Below are 18,440 nucleotides of genomic sequence, written 5' to 3' on the forward strand. Positions count from 1 at the left end.
AACATCGAGGGATTAGGAAGGGCAGGAAGGTTTTATCCCCACTGGGCCAGAAGGAACAAGGAAGACAGTGTAACCAGAACATGCGGGCCCTGGAGACTGGGTAGAAGGCCCCCCCAATAGAAGCTGTGGTTGTAGAGAAACTTGATGGGTCATGGAAGGAGAAGTGATGGGAGTAACCGTCAGATCTATTGCTGATGCCTTCCACTGACCCAGTCCTTTAGGAAGCCGAGGGTAAGGAAGTGGACCATGCAATGCAACCCAGTTAGTCCCTTAAGATCCAGAGCAAAGCTGAGGATATTTTGAGGAGGCAAATGAAGAATTAATAACCACGTCAATGGGAAAGCAAACACACACAGAAAAGTTAATTATGGATACAATACAGTAAATGGCAAACATCACACCTATGGAGGACAATCAGTATGAAAACAGGGGAGAGCAGAGCCTAGCAGTCAAGAGTATGGACTTTGGAAGTTGGCGGGCACTCCATCAAGTCCAAGCCCTACCACCCACTGCAGTACCTGTGACCTTGTCAGTTACTGAACCTCTCTGTGCCTCAGCTTCATTCAGATGCAGATAATAGTGTTTATTCTATCGGGTTGTTATAAGACTTAAATGAGAAAACATATATAAATCTTTTGGCTTGGCACCTGGCACACAGGAAGCACTAAATCAGTGTTAATTACTGTCATTGTCATCATGTTGTCATCACCATCACCATCACCATCATCACCATCATCATCATCATCATCATCGTGGTCACCAGTGGAGTTTAGTAGAACTTACTGATGGCTCCTGGGGTGAGAGAAGGATGGGTAGAATTTGGAAAGGAATGAAGAGAGAGGAAGGAACTCTGGAAAAGGTTAGTGGGGAGGGAAGGCATGAATAGATTAGGAAGCAGGAATTCACAGCGCATGTGCATGGGGTTGTATCAGGGGCAGTAGATTCTGACTGAGAGTCGTAAAATGCAGAAGGAGGAGATGGGTCAGTGATCAGCTCCCTTAAACGTCAAGTCAAAAATTGGCCTTTATCTAGTGCATTGTGTAAAACAACCAAAAGCCTTTAAAGCAAACGACAAGGTAAGAGTTGAGTTTTTAGAGTGTGGTATACTGTGTATGTTTATAATAGTAGTGCCTTTGTAATATGGCAGAATTTAGGATGATCTTAGGTAGAGGAAGTAGTCAGGTTTAAGAGTGATTTATAAATTCTTTGAAAAAATATGGGTGAAACTGGAAAAGACACTGGCGTTCAGGCTGCCTGTCACTACCAAACCCAATAAGCAATGACAGCAATTGAATCTTTATGGACGCTTTATTCAGATGGCCTGTGAGCTGAGAAGATGGTGGGTTCATACCCTAACAGACCATCTTGTCTTCTCTTTCCAGGCCAACGTTTTTATAGCAGGGAATAAACAAGGTGTGGTGAGGGCTTTGAGATTCAGGGAGGATTAGGTGAAAGAAGATGCAACATTCCTGTCCTGGGCAGTTAGCTGTTCCCAGGGGCAGGTGGTCATCTGTCTCTCCCTGGAACACAAAGGCCCGGATGCCTCCACTTGTCCCCAGGTGGTAATCTTTAGCAGTGCCCCAGGAGGCCAGCTCTTTTCCCAGGAGCCAGGACAGGCCTTATCAGTAGTTTCTGAAACAAAAGCTTCAACATATACATTACTTGCTAGGCTTATAACTTTTTACCTAAAACTAAAATATTCCAACTCTTGGGTCCCCTATGATGGGGACAACTAATACAAACAAAAACATTGATTAATATCTACTGGTTATTGTAATTACACTTACCCATTTCTCCTCCCAATAGTTATTGCTACCTTTGTGTTTTCTGGGTCTTGGATGTTGTATTCATTAAAATCTCAATCTGCTTTTGCATTCAGTGACTCTATTCTAGTCTTAGCATTATTTGACCATTAGTTCAACTTAAATTTTTTTTAAAACTTATTGTTCTTTGGTTCATAGGAGAAACAAGGACTTTTAATGATAAAAGTATATAAATTGCCAAGGCAGTCTTCCAGTTACTGTGTTTCATAGGTCTTAATGGATCTACATGACAATCCTATGAAGAAATTTTATTACCATTCCCATCTTACACATGAGAACATTAAGGCCCAAGGCATTTAAATAACTTTTACAACTCATACAATCAATTAGAATTAACAGTAGAACCCATGTTTGTATACAGCTATTCATGCTACATATTTTTCAAAAAAGATCTTCACAGAATGCACAGCTTCAATGATTAAAGTTTGATCTCAGTGACATTTTGTCTTCAGCTATATCATATTTCATCTCTGTATCATATTTATCATGCTATATTTTCAAAGTCCTTTGCTATTCACAAAGTTTATTTCCATAATCAGATCTGATCTTTACCATGATGAAATAAATTTGAAGCGGTTAACTAATTTGCTCAAAGTCTCCAACTAGCAGGTAGCACACAACTGGGACTTAAGTGCAGGTCTTCAAAACCCAAATTCTATATTTTTTCCCCCAGGGAAAAGAGATATAATTAAAAGCAGAAAACAGAGAGGCATCCTTTACTTACATAATAGTCATTTAGAAAGGCATGTTATGTCTCTGGCAACACCCTGGATTCTACTACAAGGGAAAAACAACCTCTGCCCACATCAAGGTACCCATTACCTTGAGGAGAGACAGAAAAATAGATGCAGAATGTGTGGGGCTGTCATCCTGTTGGTGCAGATACTCCATGAGCACTAGGGAAGGACCTGCTTAGCCTGGAGTAGGAGGAGATAGCAATTTTACTGGACCATGACTTGTGTGGAAAGAAAGATTTACTGAAGAAGTAACATATGAGTTGACTTTTGAAGAACATGTGTAGGAGTGGCAAAAGCAGTGAGCTTGTGCAAAGGTTTGGTGGCTTTGAGCACATAGCATTGGGGAGGTGCATGAAGCCTGACCTGGTGGGAGCAAAGGGTAAAGGAGGAGGCTGAAGAGCAAATCCAGGACCTGATCATCCAGGGTAAGGAACTGGGACTTTGGCCTGCAGGACCACAGTGATGTGCTCAGATCTGCATTTCAACAGCCTCACTTTGGAAGCAACTTAGAGGATGAATCAGCGGGGACTGAAACTAGAGGTTCAGACACCTGTAGCTGGCTTCTAACAACAGCCATGACAAAAAGCATCACGTGGGCCTGTACAGGATGCATGGAAGGATAGATGGACTTATGAATGAGCAGGAGGGAATCATCAGGGCTTTGGGACCCTTTAGATGCAGAATTAAGGGAGGGAGAAATATCTCTAGAGTAATGTCCTGATTTCTAACTTGGGAAAATGTAGAATCTAGTGACGGTAAAAAATAAGAAGATGGGACAGGGTAGGGGTCATGTAGGAATGTTGAGATGTGTTCTGTTCATTCTGTGTTTGAGGTGGCTGTTAAACCAAGGGGAGATGTCTCATAGGAAGTTGGATGCGTTTGGAGGCAGAAAGTTGTCCGAGCTGGTAATATTTAGAAGTCAGCAATACATAACTGGCGCTTAACAATAACAGAAGTTCCAAACATTGGTTGACAATCATGTGTTAGGCATTAATGTTTCTAGGCATGCCAAATGTTTTATTGTCTCATTTAATTATCACTGGAAAACTTTTATGGAGGACATTATTTTCCCCCTTTTATGGGAGAGGAAAATGAGTTTCAAAGAGTTTATGAAATTAGTATGGTAGTATGGAAGTCATAAGGATGGATGAATTAGGGAAATTATGTAGGGACAAAGAGGAGATATGGAGAACAGATTGGTAATTGACAGGGGTGAGGGGAGGGGAGAGAGAAAAATGGCTGAAGATGGTCAAAAGATACAAACTTACTTATAGAATAAGTAAATCCTGGAATCGAATATACAGCATGGTGACTATAGTTAATAATACTGTACTTACTGTATATTTGAAAGTTGCTAAGAGTAGATCTTAAAAGTTTTTGTCACAAGAAAAAAAATGCATAACTAGTGTGGAAATGGATTTAACTAGACTTATTGTGATGATCATTTTGTAATATATATCAAATCATTATGTTGTATACATAAAATTAATACAAAGTTGTATGTCAATTATATCTCAATTAAAAAAAAAGAAGGTAGCATACAGCTCAGAACACTAAGGAATAAATGGAACAAATACTATTTACTGAGTGCTTATTACACGCCAGGCACTATTCTAAGTGTTAGTAATTTTTCCTAGAATTGAAGTGAACAAAATTTCCTTTACTTCAAAAGAAAAAACCCACTTTTGAAAAATCTGTGATTATTTCTTTAATTATAATGTTTTAAAAATGCACCTAGTTAGAATTCAGTGGAAATTTGTGTTTATTTATTCCAAAGTATTGGTAGAATTTGAAACAGCAAGACAATGTTAGAAGAATACTGCCAAGATATTTATCAGGAAGGAAATAGAAAGATTTTAGGTTTCAGTGAGACGTGAAAGCTTTTGGGGCAGAGTTAGCAGAGGGTGGCAACATGGAGTCAGAGCTTTGTCTGTAGTCTTAATTAACTGTACAACCCACTAATAATAAATATTTAATAGGGTGTTAGTGAAAAGAATGAGAAAATAGTTATAATAATACATTGTTTGGCAAAAGGTAAACACAAAATTGAGGGCAGATATCATTAGAACCTAATTCTGAATTATGTTAGCCTTGTATGGCAGTGGATAGAAATTTCCTGATTCCTGATCATCATAGCGTAGATACCACTTCTTGAGGGCTGACCATGTGCCAGATTCAGTACCAAGAATGTTATCAACATAATTTTATCTATTTGCCTAATGATTGTTGGTTCTTGGCCTCACATCACACTTATAAGATTGTTACTATTTATCATGAGGATCTGGAGTCTCATTGTGGTTAAATAACTCACCCAAAGTCACAGAGTTGAAGTGTTGAATCTAAACAACAGAGTTGAATCTAAACAACAACAACTACAAAACAAACCAATGATCCAATTTTATTTTTTATTTATATATATATATATATACATATATATATATATATATAGCCTCTCAGAAATAAGAAATTCTCAGGAGGCGGGTCAAAGAAAACCGTTCACAACTTTAGAATCACTTGCCTGTTTTGTCCATACCTTATACTTTTCGACAAAAAACTCTGAATTGCGTCTTCTTATTCTTATACCATTACCAGATATTTTTGCCAGATTTCTGATCATCATCTCCATCATTCTTAAAATACAAATGACCATAGGCAAAGCCAGGTTAAATCAAAAACAGGAAATGAACAGACATGGTTGTTTCTTCCACACTCAGAGCCTCAGAGGCTCAAACATTACTCAGATGGTCCGTTTGCCCCAGTGTGGTGACTAGGCCCAACCTTGTGCAACTACGTGTGAAAAAGTGGGTCGTGACACGTCGGCTGAGGGGAAAGTGAACTTAAAGGAAATGACAGCACTTAGCTAGGAAAAGTGTCACCTCTTCTAATTAGTTAATATAAAAGATTTCATGGAAGAGGTGGAATTTCAGGAAATGTATAATAATTTCAGATTTCATTGTATGAATCATTGTGCTTGGCTTCCACCAGTTTGTCTGCAAATAATACACTAGAATTTTTTTAACATGATGGTCGTCAGTGGTTTCTATGGGGTATTAGGTAGACCATTCTGTGGTTTTTATGATGTTTACCCAAATGAGTTATCTGAAAATAAATAAACAAATAAATAAAATATAGATGTAAATTTTAAAAGAAATAAATTAAATAAAACATTTATGGTCAAATATGAAGCATTTAAATTTTAACATTGGCTAAGTTTCTATTGAATAGTGTGATAGTTTTCTTTGTCCTTTATTAAGCAGGGGAAGCAAACTTGAGATGGAATATGTAATCATGGGAAATAATATCCATTGAGATGATTAAGATGGTTAGCTTTTTTGAAAGCCAGTGCCTTTCCTCTGTATGGCAAAAGAAACTTTGCAAACATTTACGATCGAGAGAACAAGGTATGTTATGCATTTAGCTTTACCACTACAGATAAAATGAATTTCAAATGTTCATACAGGGTCAAACTAATTATGTTCATTTTTTACCACAACTAGCCTACATTTTATTTTTTGATCTCAAGCAATTTGTTTTGGAATGAATTTGACATAGTTTAGTGAATTTTTCTGTATTAGATTAGGAGGATAAAGCAGAACTGAAAACACATCCCTAACCAAAAAAAGCAATTAAATATATTCTTGGACTCATATTTAACCATTCTGTGATTATAAAATTATTTCTAACCATATATGTATGTATGTATACAAATGTGGCTATATAACATACTCTCTTCACATGGCTACATAAAATTACTTTGAGAATGCAATGATATAGAATATTAAACATAGTAATAACAGCACATAGTCATTATTATGATTATTTGTATCATTATTATATTTTCATATATGAAGACTGTCTTTCAGCAAATGTTTTCTGTAGATGACAAAACAGCAAACTCACTTATTAGGATGTTGCTTATGCTTCTTGGTACATTTCAATCCTCTGCTGGATTTAACCAATAATGTGTTTAAATTTCAAAAGTGTGAGGGAATTTTATTTGGGGGCAGCTCCTAAAAGTATCTCATTCAATAGCGATTCATACTTAATCACTATCATGACAAGGGATCTTTCTTAAAATTAAGAAATTATTATTTTTCATAATATATTTATACCAAGACACTAATTATTAACAGCTCTTGATCTCTTATGATATTCATCCTATTGGTCAAACAACTGTCTCAAATATAATAAACAATAAGTTCAAATAACAGCCTCAAATATAATAAGTAACAGCCACAAATATAATAAACAATAAATTCATTAGTTTATTTTATTGTAATAGGATTAATATGACTAATAATAAGACTAATAATGCAAAATCATTTAAACAAACTTTTTAAATATTTTTTTATTTTTGAATCTCTAAGAGTATTTTTTATTTTAATTGATTATACTATATAATTTCTCAGCAATTGAGTGACAGAATTAATATTATGAACTGAATTAGTTAATTATAGATTTTAGTTTCTTAGGAACATTTTCTTAGATACATTGGCTGAAACATTATGGGAAAATGATTTGAAGAGATTTCTAAGGATTTCAAATTCAACAAACTATGGCCATTTAAAGGCCCGTCAGATAACATGTCAAGGCGGTATTACAGCAATATGTTCTCCAGAATGACACGGGTGATTACCAAGTGATTGTCTTCGACTACAGTAAAGTAGGGATAAGATCGTTTCAATTCCCTCAAAATATTCAACCCTGAAAAACTGCTCTGAGGAATTCTTCCTGAAGAATTGCAGTAAATACACTCTGCAAAACGGACGGGTGTGGTGCTATAGGTGGAGCACAAGCCAGTTCTTCCTGGGAAAGTCACCTAGAGTTACAGCGAAAGGAAGTAAATCATGTCACAACTCGAATGTACTGTCATCAGAGTTTCCAAGTAAGAAACACTTGTTTTCTAGACGACCGAAGAGACCAAGAAGGAAATTTTAGGTAGGCTACCTGAATAACTTCCCTGAAGGGCTTTGCACTCTCACTCTTAAATAATTCGTAAAAAAAAAATTAGTGGCACCATACTTTTGGAATTTAAAAAAACACCTCAACATTTATTCCCATCAAGTTATATTTTCTCTTAATTAACTGTAAAAAGACTGAATATTTCTATATTTGATAGTGTTAAAATGTGGCAGAAATAAAATTTTATTGTTTATTGATGATTTGATGATACTCCTAATTGTAGCAGATTGGAGCAGCAATGAGAAATGAGAAAAAAAGAGGTATACAGTTATACAAATTTGAAGATTTTGAATTCACAAATCATCACCTTTGAACACTAGTAGTGTAAGTTTCCTGTTAAAATGGTAGCGAAGTATAGAAAAAAATATTTTCCTAAAATATAAGTGATTAAAGGGCATGTTCTCAACAGAAAATTGAGCAAACACATGAGAGAGGAGAATATAATGACAATTCAAAATCTTGCAATCCAAAAGGCTATCAGAGAGAATCCTCAATGGAACTGCTGCTCGTTGAAGTTATATGTGTACTGATGTGACAGGTCTGCTCATCGGGATTTGATTCCAGGAAAATGTCCCGTCACATCAGCTATTTAGCTATCTCTGCAACCCACCCAGTCTCCATTAAATCCATTGTTTTCTCCATTTTTAACCTAGAAAAGGACCTGAAAAAGGTGAATTAGAATATTAAAATTTGCTCTCAAACTTTCAACTGAGAAAATAATTTACATGTGATGAAAATACATTTCAAGTAATGCAGAGCCTTTTCTATGTGTCCCATGTGTCATACATATGTCAAATTAATGGTTACCTGGGCTTGCTTCATTCTTATCTGTCTACCTGCCTAAGCCACAGGGACCCATCTTTCAAGATTGAGCTTAGATAGAAGCCCGTTGGGTAATTCTTCTCTAACACCCCCTATTGGGTTGACTGCACCTTCTACTTACTTTAACATGGAACTCTTGTTCTACCTGTACTGTGTCATAATTTATCTGTCTGCTTCCGTTCCAGGCCGTAAACTCACTGAGGGCAGTGATTTCTGCTATTTAATCACTTTCTCTCTGGCACCCAACAGTGAGCCTGGCCCATGGAGGGTCCTCAAAACATACAGGGGAAAGAGATCTAAAACCCAGAAAGTTGGGTGCTATCATTTGTATTAAGGCTATTTTTAAAAGATTAATAACATTAAAAATGATTTTGAATACTGAAAAGTTAGGACACAAAAAATCATGTGATGCCATTTTTAAAAAGCTTGGAAAATCATCGAAGAAAGAAAAGGGTTATTACATACTTTAAGGTACTTTGTATATCCCCCCAAAATCTCAACGTGTGAATTCATATCTTTAGAAAGAATAGATTTGTCATGGGTGGCCAGAAGGAAGGTGTGTTTTGAATGGTTGTTTTAATCCATGAAGTGAGAAGGATTTTGCCATAAAAAGAATATGTGTGCAGCACTTGACATGTGTGGCTCAGGTGGTTGGGCGCCATCCCTCAAACCTAAAGGTCACCAGTTTGATTCCTGTTCAGGGCACATGCCTGGATTGTGGGCTCGATCCCCAGTAGGGGCCTGTGCAAGAAGCAATGACAGATGTTTCTCTCACACACTGATGTTTTCTCTCCCTCTCTTCCTTCTTTCCCCCTCTCTAAAAAAAAATAAAATAAAACAAGATTTTTAAAAAGAATGTGTCCATTTAGATGATGCTAGTCTGGGCAAAATATTCCCTGGGGGTAGGTTTAAATCTGAATACTGAGAAATTTTATTTTCTCATAATCAAAGCTTGTGCAATACAATTTTAAAAGGAAGATCTACTCTGACAATGTAGAATCATCAGTGGTGATTTGAAGAGGTGGTAGTATTCACTGAAAAATGGTCTGTCTTAGAGACAACTGTTCTGGGTTCAAATCCCAGGGGTTTTTTTTAGCTGCTTGAACTTATAAAAAGTATTAATTTTTTTTAATTCCTCAATTTTTTCATCTGTGAAGTGGGAAAAGTATTATCTATCTTACAGAGCAAAAATGCCACAAATCCCAAAACAAAACCAAACAATCAAACAAACATTACAGGGCTTGACACAGTGTGTATTTTCAACAAATATTGTTTATTATTGTTTTACTTCAGCCCGCCTGTCCTGTTAATTATCATTAAGGATTAAAGAACATATCTTAAATCCTCTCTTTTGGATCTTAGTGTGAGAAATGTAGTTAAAATTACACACATCCGATTAGAAACCAATATAAGACAAGGTTAATAGGCTACCACATCAGTATAAAGTTATAAGTACAATGTACTAAATATTAATATGGAAAAATACTTTTCCATATAAATTGGCAGTGACAGAGGTCCAGGGAAGGGACCGACTTGTCATTATGGGTTTATTTACTATTTATTCCTTTTTTGGGAACATGGATAACTTGTCATTAGAAGTTAAAAGAGAGCCACATTTAGCAGTGCTTTTCAAAATAATTCAAGAGACAGACTTTAGTTTGCATGCCACATAACCAAAATAATATATATCAGTCTCTTCCTAGACATCAAAGTTCCTGTTGAGTAAGCAGTTCTATTGTCTGTCCTGTTGGAAATCTTGGCTGTTTTTGCTTTAACCAAGTATCTCTGGATTTTTTTTCTTCCTTATTTTAGCTAATGGGTATAAGTATTGCTACCTCTTGTGTTTCTGGTGTTTCTGAACCTTAGCTCACAAATGTGCTAAGGAATCAAAAACTTTGGCATTCTGTCTCAGGCACATTTTGAGAAGCAGAGAGACTGTGTCCAAAGGTCACATTCAGATCCTGAGGGAGGATCTCAGGATCTCAGACTTAGAGATCCTAAAGCTCAGACTTAGGAAATTTGATGCTGAGGAGCCCCTCGTCTGGGTACCAGCTCAAGCACTGACTTGTGAACCCATGTGCCACAACCAAAAAGTCAACTAATTTTTCTCTTAAAAAATAGTAAAAACTTTGTATCCATACTTGTTGTTGAAGAAATGCTTTCATACCCATTATTTCATTTCCTTCTTCCCTTCTCCCTCTGAGACAGGGAGAACAAGGATTATTCCCACCCCACATTTTCTAGATGAGGTCTTATGATTTGTCTAAGCCACGACTGTACTATTCAAGAGACAGAAATTTAGCCTGAACCCCTCTGAGTTAGACCTTCAGCCTTTTCCTCCGAAGATTAATAGTTTCCAAACTGTGTTCCACTGAATGTTGGCTTCATGTGATGCCATAGGATAAAGAAATCCATTGTCAAGTCCATTGTCAAGGGAGGTAGGAACCGTTGTATTAAAGAAAAGTCAGCTGTTTACTGAATTTCCTTAACATGTCAGTGTGTGTTGTCAATAGGAAAGAAAGAAAATGTGCCACATTCCCCAAACTTATTTCACCAGGATCATCTACAAGTCAGATAAGATGATTACATTTAGGGGAATCTGCCTTAGATAATATTTATTGGAGAGCATAGACGTCTCAGTGGATGTCTAACTGTCCAAAATTCCGATTTAGCTACTGGCTCTGTCCTCAGCAGCCAGTGGCCGTATTGCGCCTGAAATCCCCCTGACAATGGAGAGGGACTGAGGTCAATGCCTTTTGGCTCAGGCATTCTCCTGAGTTTGCACTCCCACAGTCAAAGGCCCAAGGACGTGGAGAAATTAGTTTTAATATAATATAACTTAGAGAAAATAATCTACAGCTTCGACCATGTGTATTATTTTAAAAGCTGACTTTAGTACACAAGTTAAAATAGCCATCCCTTATGTTTCTGAGTTGTATTGAAATCAGCCTGTGGGGTTTTGGGGGGCATTTTGGAAAAGGGAGATGAATGTCCCCATGTGGAAATAATAGTGTTTTGGGGGAAAAATTAAAGAAATATTAATTTGTGTTGTGTACACTCATTCCCAGGGGACCTGTACAAGGAAATGAAAAAGAAAACCTTCCCACCACTGGTGAGACAAATGAAAGATTCTGTTTTCACTGGCTTACAAAATAATCCCCCAAGTAGTTAGCAACAGTATCTTTATTTCTCTCATTTCAGATGCTTCATGGGGATAAAAGACTGCATTTACAAGTAGAAAATAGCCCTATTCACAATTTCAACCATCCAAATTGAAAACTGGTAGCATCCAATGTTTTTAATTAATAACATGGCTACTATTCATATTAGCTCATATGGGATTAATGTTAGTGAATGTGCTATAATCTCCTAAACAGGACTGCCAAACAGAGGGAAGGCTGCAACGACAGATGCAGTAGGAGCGTTCCTGGGGTCTTAGTTTTGACCTAAGATAATTGAAATGCGCAGCTGGTGTAAAGGAACCGAGAGATAAGGATATACCCATATCCTAAAAGTTGAGCATTGATTTAAAGGAATAAGAATCCCCTCCGAGGCAGGGCTAGAAACATTTTCAGCTACTCAACTGGGAACCCTGACAAACTGGTTTGCATCCCAGTCCTGCCACTTCCTTGTTATGTGACCTTCGGCATGTTTCTTAATCTTTCTCTAAGCCTCAGTTGCTTAATTGTAAGGTGGAGATAACCGTGCCCATTTCTCAGAGGTGAGGTGCGGGTGCAATGAGATCATGAATGTAAAACCTAAGTGTTCTTTTGTGGTCTAAGCCCTCAGTAACTGTTCTCTTTGCCTGCAACCAAAATGGGGTTAGGGTGGGGGGAGGATGATAATTTGAGAAACTTTTTGTTAAACTGATGAATCTGTCCTGAGTGGTAAAGAATTAAAAAAAGCAAAAACATGATCCTTGGAAATGCTCCTCAGAAACACGGTGGCGCATTTTCTTTCTCTAGGTTGCTATCTGCATGTTCGCCACAAGGATTACCTACCAGGAAGCGAGCAAAAATGATCTGTGCCTGACCTTTGGGATTTTGGAATTTGTTAGTTCACTTGATATTTCAAGTGACATTGCTGAAAAACAAAACAGTTCCCCCCCAAATCCCACTCTTAAAAAAAAGATTTTATTTATTTATTTTTAGAGAGAAGGGAAGGGAGGGAGAAAGAGAGAGAAAGAAACATCGATGTGAAAGAGAAATATTGACCAGTTTTGCGCCCTGGTCAGGGACCCAACCCACAACCCAGACGTGTGCCCTACACAGGAATCCAACTAGGCGACCTTTTGCTTTGCGGGAGGACGCCCAAGCCGCTGAGCCACACGGGTCAGGGCAACCCTTCTCTTAATCTAAACAAGCAGCAGTTGAGAAGGGGCCTGTAAAACCTATAAAGTCATCCCAACCACGGAGAAAAACAACACAGATCTGTTTACAAAATCTGGCTTATTAGGATGAGGAAAATAATGTGTAAAATAAAAGAGACAAAAATCTAGGTCCAACAGGAATGAGCTGTTTCACACAGTGAATAGCATATATGAGATACTTGTTATCCTCAAATGATAGTTTAGATTGAAACATAAATCGCTTCGAAAATAATTAGTTGAATTCATGGACGGCAGATTTATAAGGGACTTCAGAGAGCAATCAGAATGTTTGTGGTTTATCTAGACTCTTTCGAGGTCACTATGATAGTTGGAAGGCACACCCACAATGCGTCCCACACTCACCATGGTGCTGATTTTGTTACTTTAAATTTAATACTCTTACTTGGAAGAGTTTTTGGTCCATATTCAATTGTAGTCAGATGAGCAGGTTGTCAGGAAGGCAGTCTTGTGTTTTGCTAATTTCTGAGCTACCTAAGGCCCTCTGACTCTCTGTACACACACTGGGTTGGAGAGAGTTACTCAAGTTCCTGGAGACAGCTGATCACAGCCAAGAAACTATAACTCAACTTCTTACTCATCAAGCTCAGACTAAAAAGACAATGCATGATAGATGGTTATGTTCTTCATCTATGTTCATGGATCACGGCCAGAGCCTGGGAAAGCAATTTATTTTACATGAACCTATTTGTCACCAATTTTAGCTTAATTTTCAAGACATTTCCTAGGGACTAGAGATACCTGAAGCCTGAAAAAGAGACAATGAACAAAAAAGTAAATAAATTACTTTTCTCTTGAAGACATCTGAATTGCTTTAGAGTGTCTGTTTTCTCAAAAAAAGTTGGCTTTTGTTTCCGACAAAGTTTTTAGTTATGGTACACTCTTGACTGAATGGTAAATGCCAGCTTTTAAGATGAAAACCACCATGGCACTACACATTAGTGATATTTCTGACGCGATTGGTTCTGTGGTCTGATGTCCTTGAAGGCTGGCCTGGGAAAGCGGCGAGGCGATTGTTCACTCCCCCACTCTATTTATATACAGCTATTGAAAGTTAAAGGCTTTCTCCTGGGCTTGGCCTCTTTAATTGGAGTGCAAAACACAATTCCCATTAAGATGCCACTAGAAGCAAGGAAACCGTATTCATATCCTGTGAGCCAATGTGGATTTTTCCACTCATGCCCGTTCAAATGTCTCAGTTCCTGAACGTAAGAATGAGGGTGTCAGACACTTAGCATTTCCAGGATTTGGGATGGGGGAATCCTGTGAGCGCTGTCTCATGACTTGAGGAAAATTATCTATTCTGAGAAACTCATACTTATTTATCCCTCTAATAATTACTCATTTTTAATTTGAGAGTCATTTGGAAGGCGAGAGTCTTGCTGCAGTGATTCATTTCTGTCTTTCGTGGGGATTAAGTGCAGCACTGGACAAAGTACAATGTGAGTTGCATCATTTTATACTACAAATAAGACCAATATGAAATATTACAGAATGGACATTTTCCAAAGTCTAATTCTGCTTTCTGTCAACAGCAGGATTAACTTTAAGGGTGTTCTTTTTTCTCCTTTTTTTTCCTTAAGTATCTTTAATTCTAATGTCATGTGTAAGGGGCTCTCAGAAATGGGACCAGTACAGAAAACACGTGGTAAAATCCCGTTTCTAATCCCATGGAGGACTTTAAGTGGTGGTCCTTTGAGGTTGGCCTTTGTTAGAATTATGGGAACAAGGCTTAGAGATGGGATTGTCTCTAAGTGAAGGAACTCAGAACATCTGTGTGTATGAGCACATGCACCACATGGTGACCAGGTAAAGCCCAAACACTCAAGTGACAAAGGTGCAGACAGCTTATGAAAAGGAGAGCAAGCGTTTGAAGGGTGGAGGAGGAGGGGTGCACATGCACACACGTGGGCAGGCACGTGTATAAAATTAGGGACCAGAATGCCCAGAAACTACATGATAGTTATAGAATAACAATACAAAGAGCAAACAAGAAAATATTAATATGAAATATAAATGCAAAAGTGTAGAATTAGAAGATAAATGCCTTCAATGAGTACAGTTAATCTTGCTAGAGCTCAGTGCACTCTGTTGCCCTCCCAGTTATTGGCAGAAAAGCTCTGAGAACTGAATGGACAGAATTATTATGTTTCTTTTATAACCAATAACAAGTTTCACTGGTTTAGAGAATCTGTTGGGGATGGCAGTGACTGGATGGATATTAAGAGATCAAGTGTTTCGTCCTGGTCCTATATGTAGATAAGTCACATGCCCTCTCTGGAGTTCAGTTTTCCCGTCTGTAAAATGGCTTAATGAATTCTAAAGTCCCTGCCATTGCAGAGATAATCAACATAAAACTAGTACTTTTAAAGAATTTTTGACCTTTGTTCACATAAAAATTAATGTCCACTCATTCTTCTGATTTCCTTGAACTCGAGTACATTTCTTTCAGGAGATAACTGTAAAAGACCTGTTTGCTTTCAAAAAAGTAAGCCTCCATTTAAAAGATAATATCTTGTCAGAGTGAAGTAAAGAGAAGTACCCATATTTTGCTGTGTATAATGCACACTTTTTGCCCAAAATTTTGAGGGAGAAATAGGATGTGCTTTATACACGGGTATAAGGGTTGTATACCATGGTGTAATACTCCCATGTGTGACGCACACAGAAACGTCGGTGTGCGTTGTATACGGCAAAGTATGGTGTGTGGACTTGGTGTTACCAGTTGGTGGTGCTGTTATCTGATGGTTCAGTTATCCGTTTCTAAAATTTTTCTTTTATACCTAATTTCTTTGCATTACTATATTTCTTCCTGATCATTTAAGATAATGTACTATCTCTTCTTGAGTTACCAAAAAAAAAAAAAGAAAGTTGGGGGGGCAGGGTGGAGAAAGGAAGGAAGGAAGGAAGGAAGGAAAGAAGGAAAGGGAGAAACTACAGAAAATTTTAGAATGTCTATTGTTAGAATTTTATGTGCCAATATCATTCTACCACTCTTAAGCTAGAGCAAGAAAACAAATGACGGTGTTTCTCCTTGTGTGCGCTTCTTACTTCAAAACATAAATGCATAGGCCTATACATTTATTAACCCCTCTCTCGTTTCCTAAAGTCAGTGTCTCACACCAGAGTCTCCACTTCTGCTTCCTTACCTCTAACAACCTCCTCACCCTCCCGACACACTGACTTCTGACCCCGCCCACTACTGAAACTGTTCCTGCCAAGGTTACCCAACAGACACTCCTCACTCACACTCTATAGAAATCAATCCTTTCGACAATGTTTTCTTCCCCCCAAAGCCCATGACATCAATCTTTTCTGTTGTTTTTTTAAAATTTTTTCTACTTTTTAGTCATCTATTAGAATTCCCTCTTTGTCTGCCCAGCCTTTAAATGCTGTGTTTACCAGGCCTGTGTCCTTGAATATTTTTTCTTCACATGCTCTTGCTGGGTGATTTCCCTCATACAATTTTTTTTTTTTAATCTGAAGTCTAAATCTCTTCTCTGAAGCTCCAGGCCAATGTTTCCAGCTGCCTTCCAGAATTCTCCACCCACAGGCATCTTACATGCAAACATTTAAAATCCAACTCTTTATATTCTACCAAAACCTACTTCCCTTCCCACAATTTCTGTCTCAGAAATGCCTTACCATCTACTCCATTATCCAGCTTCATGTGAAAGCATTCTCTCATCCCTTACTTCTGGTCAATTATCCAGCCCATCCCTTCCTCCCTGTTTCCACTATCAAGATTCAGGACTTGGTCATTTCTTGCTTGAATTTACTGCAAAGTCCTCCTATTTGTATTTCTGATTCCAGTCTTTTCCTTCTGTAATCACTTCTGTACAATGCAGCTAGGAAATTTTTTTTTTTTTTTGGAAATAATCATCCAACAATGTCATCCCACTTCTTCATTCCCAAGGCCTGAAAACTTTCTGTTTAACTTCCTGTTAAAATGTAAACTCTGTCTGGGTTTTCTACGACTTCACTATCTTCCCTTGCTGCCTGTCCAGTCTGTCTTTCAGCACCCACCCTCTGCTCTGCCAGCCTATATTAATCACGGTCTCTTGAAGCAGCCATGCTCTTCCAACAACTGTTTCGCAAATGTTCTTTGTTGGCTGTGGAGTGTCTTTGCTCCTTGACTTAGAGGAGTGAGTTGGGATTGTCTACTTGTCTTCTACCTGGACCATGAACTACTGCAGGGGAGGCCTGGGTCTTACACTTCTCATTCCAGGGCTCCCAGAAGTTCTGAGTAAAGCAAAACTTAATACATAAACTAAAATCTAGTTTAAAAATTTCAACTTGCTTGTAGAAGTTACTTTAAAATTGCTGTGTGACTAAAGCATGTTTTATTTCCTCTTGTTTCTAGCTTTATTAAATTATATACAGATACCTTTTTCTGATAGAAAGAAACTAAATGTTTGTCCATTCTCATGTCAGATTTCTAACCGACTTAAATTGTTTTTTTCAAAGATCGGCTACATGTTCTTTTAGAGGATCCCAACCAGTAATCATGAATCTTTGACATTTTTCTTTGCTATTCTGATCATAGTATAAAAATTCAGTGGCTTGCTATCAAACTAAGGAAAGGACAAATTATAAAGTATCAAATGAAATTAAAAGCCTGTGTGCAGATTTTCTTCTGCCTTGTCTCATAATTAACATTGCTTCTCGATTTACTTTATGGGTAATGTCACCACACTTGATTGTTTCTGCTCATTCATTTGCCCGTGTCTCCCTTTGTCTGTGAGCTCTATGAGAGCAGGGACCATGCCCATGTTCTGACATCATATCTCTAGCACCAGACCTGACCAACAGGTGGCACATAATAAGTATTTTTAAGTGAATATTGGAACACTTAGTTTTTGTCTGATATGAGCCTGATTTTTATACACATAAAAGAAAAAGTTAATCCACTAAAGATGAGAGAAAATGTCACACAGGCCACAAAAAGTATATTGGACTAACTTTATCATGAAATACTAAAAAGAATTTTGTTTTTTATTCAGTTTTATGTCATCCTAAGTGTGACTCCTATTCACAACTGGCTGAGAGTTTTGTCATGCAAAGTAACCTTTTGGTCAGTCATAGCCAGCCCACTAAATGCATCCAGGGTGAGTTTCATACTGATTATACTTGGCATTAACTTTATAGGGAATACACACAACAAAATAGATTTCTATGTCTAAGTCAGAGGAGCAAAGACAAACTTTTCAAGAATTACTCTACCTATAAGAACATGAACATGGGGTTCAGAAGTACTCATTAACCCAAATAGATTTTCAACAGTAAACTTTCCCAGTATCATAAAATAAGTTTTCCTTCTGCAGTTTCTTCATTAGTGACCATTTCATCAGGGAGCCGTAGAACACCAGGGGAGGCCCATAATAGACTCAGTATTCTTCATTTAATATCATTAAAGCAAGTCATTGTCTTTGCACTCATGGTCGTTAAAGAAGAAAAGAGTCTTTCTAAAGAATGTGCATCTGGTTAGGAGAGAACAGGATAAACCCAGAGTTACAAAAAGTGACATTTTTGTTTCCTGATTCAGTGCAAGGAACGCCAGAGTCCTGGAAGTGGTGTGAGACCCCAGGTCCAGCCCTGACCCTGATGTGGGTATTGCAAAAACAGAGTGAGATGGCCAGCTAAGGTGGGAGTGCCCGGAATGGTTGAAATACATTCCATTTTTCTGGGAAATGTCACTCTGTTTTGTAA

Source organism: Desmodus rotundus, chromosome 11 (genome assembly GCF_022682495.2).
Source record: "Desmodus rotundus isolate HL8 chromosome 11, HLdesRot8A.1, whole genome shotgun sequence".
In the NCBI taxonomy this organism is placed as follows: domain Eukaryota; kingdom Metazoa; phylum Chordata; class Mammalia; order Chiroptera; family Phyllostomidae; genus Desmodus; species Desmodus rotundus.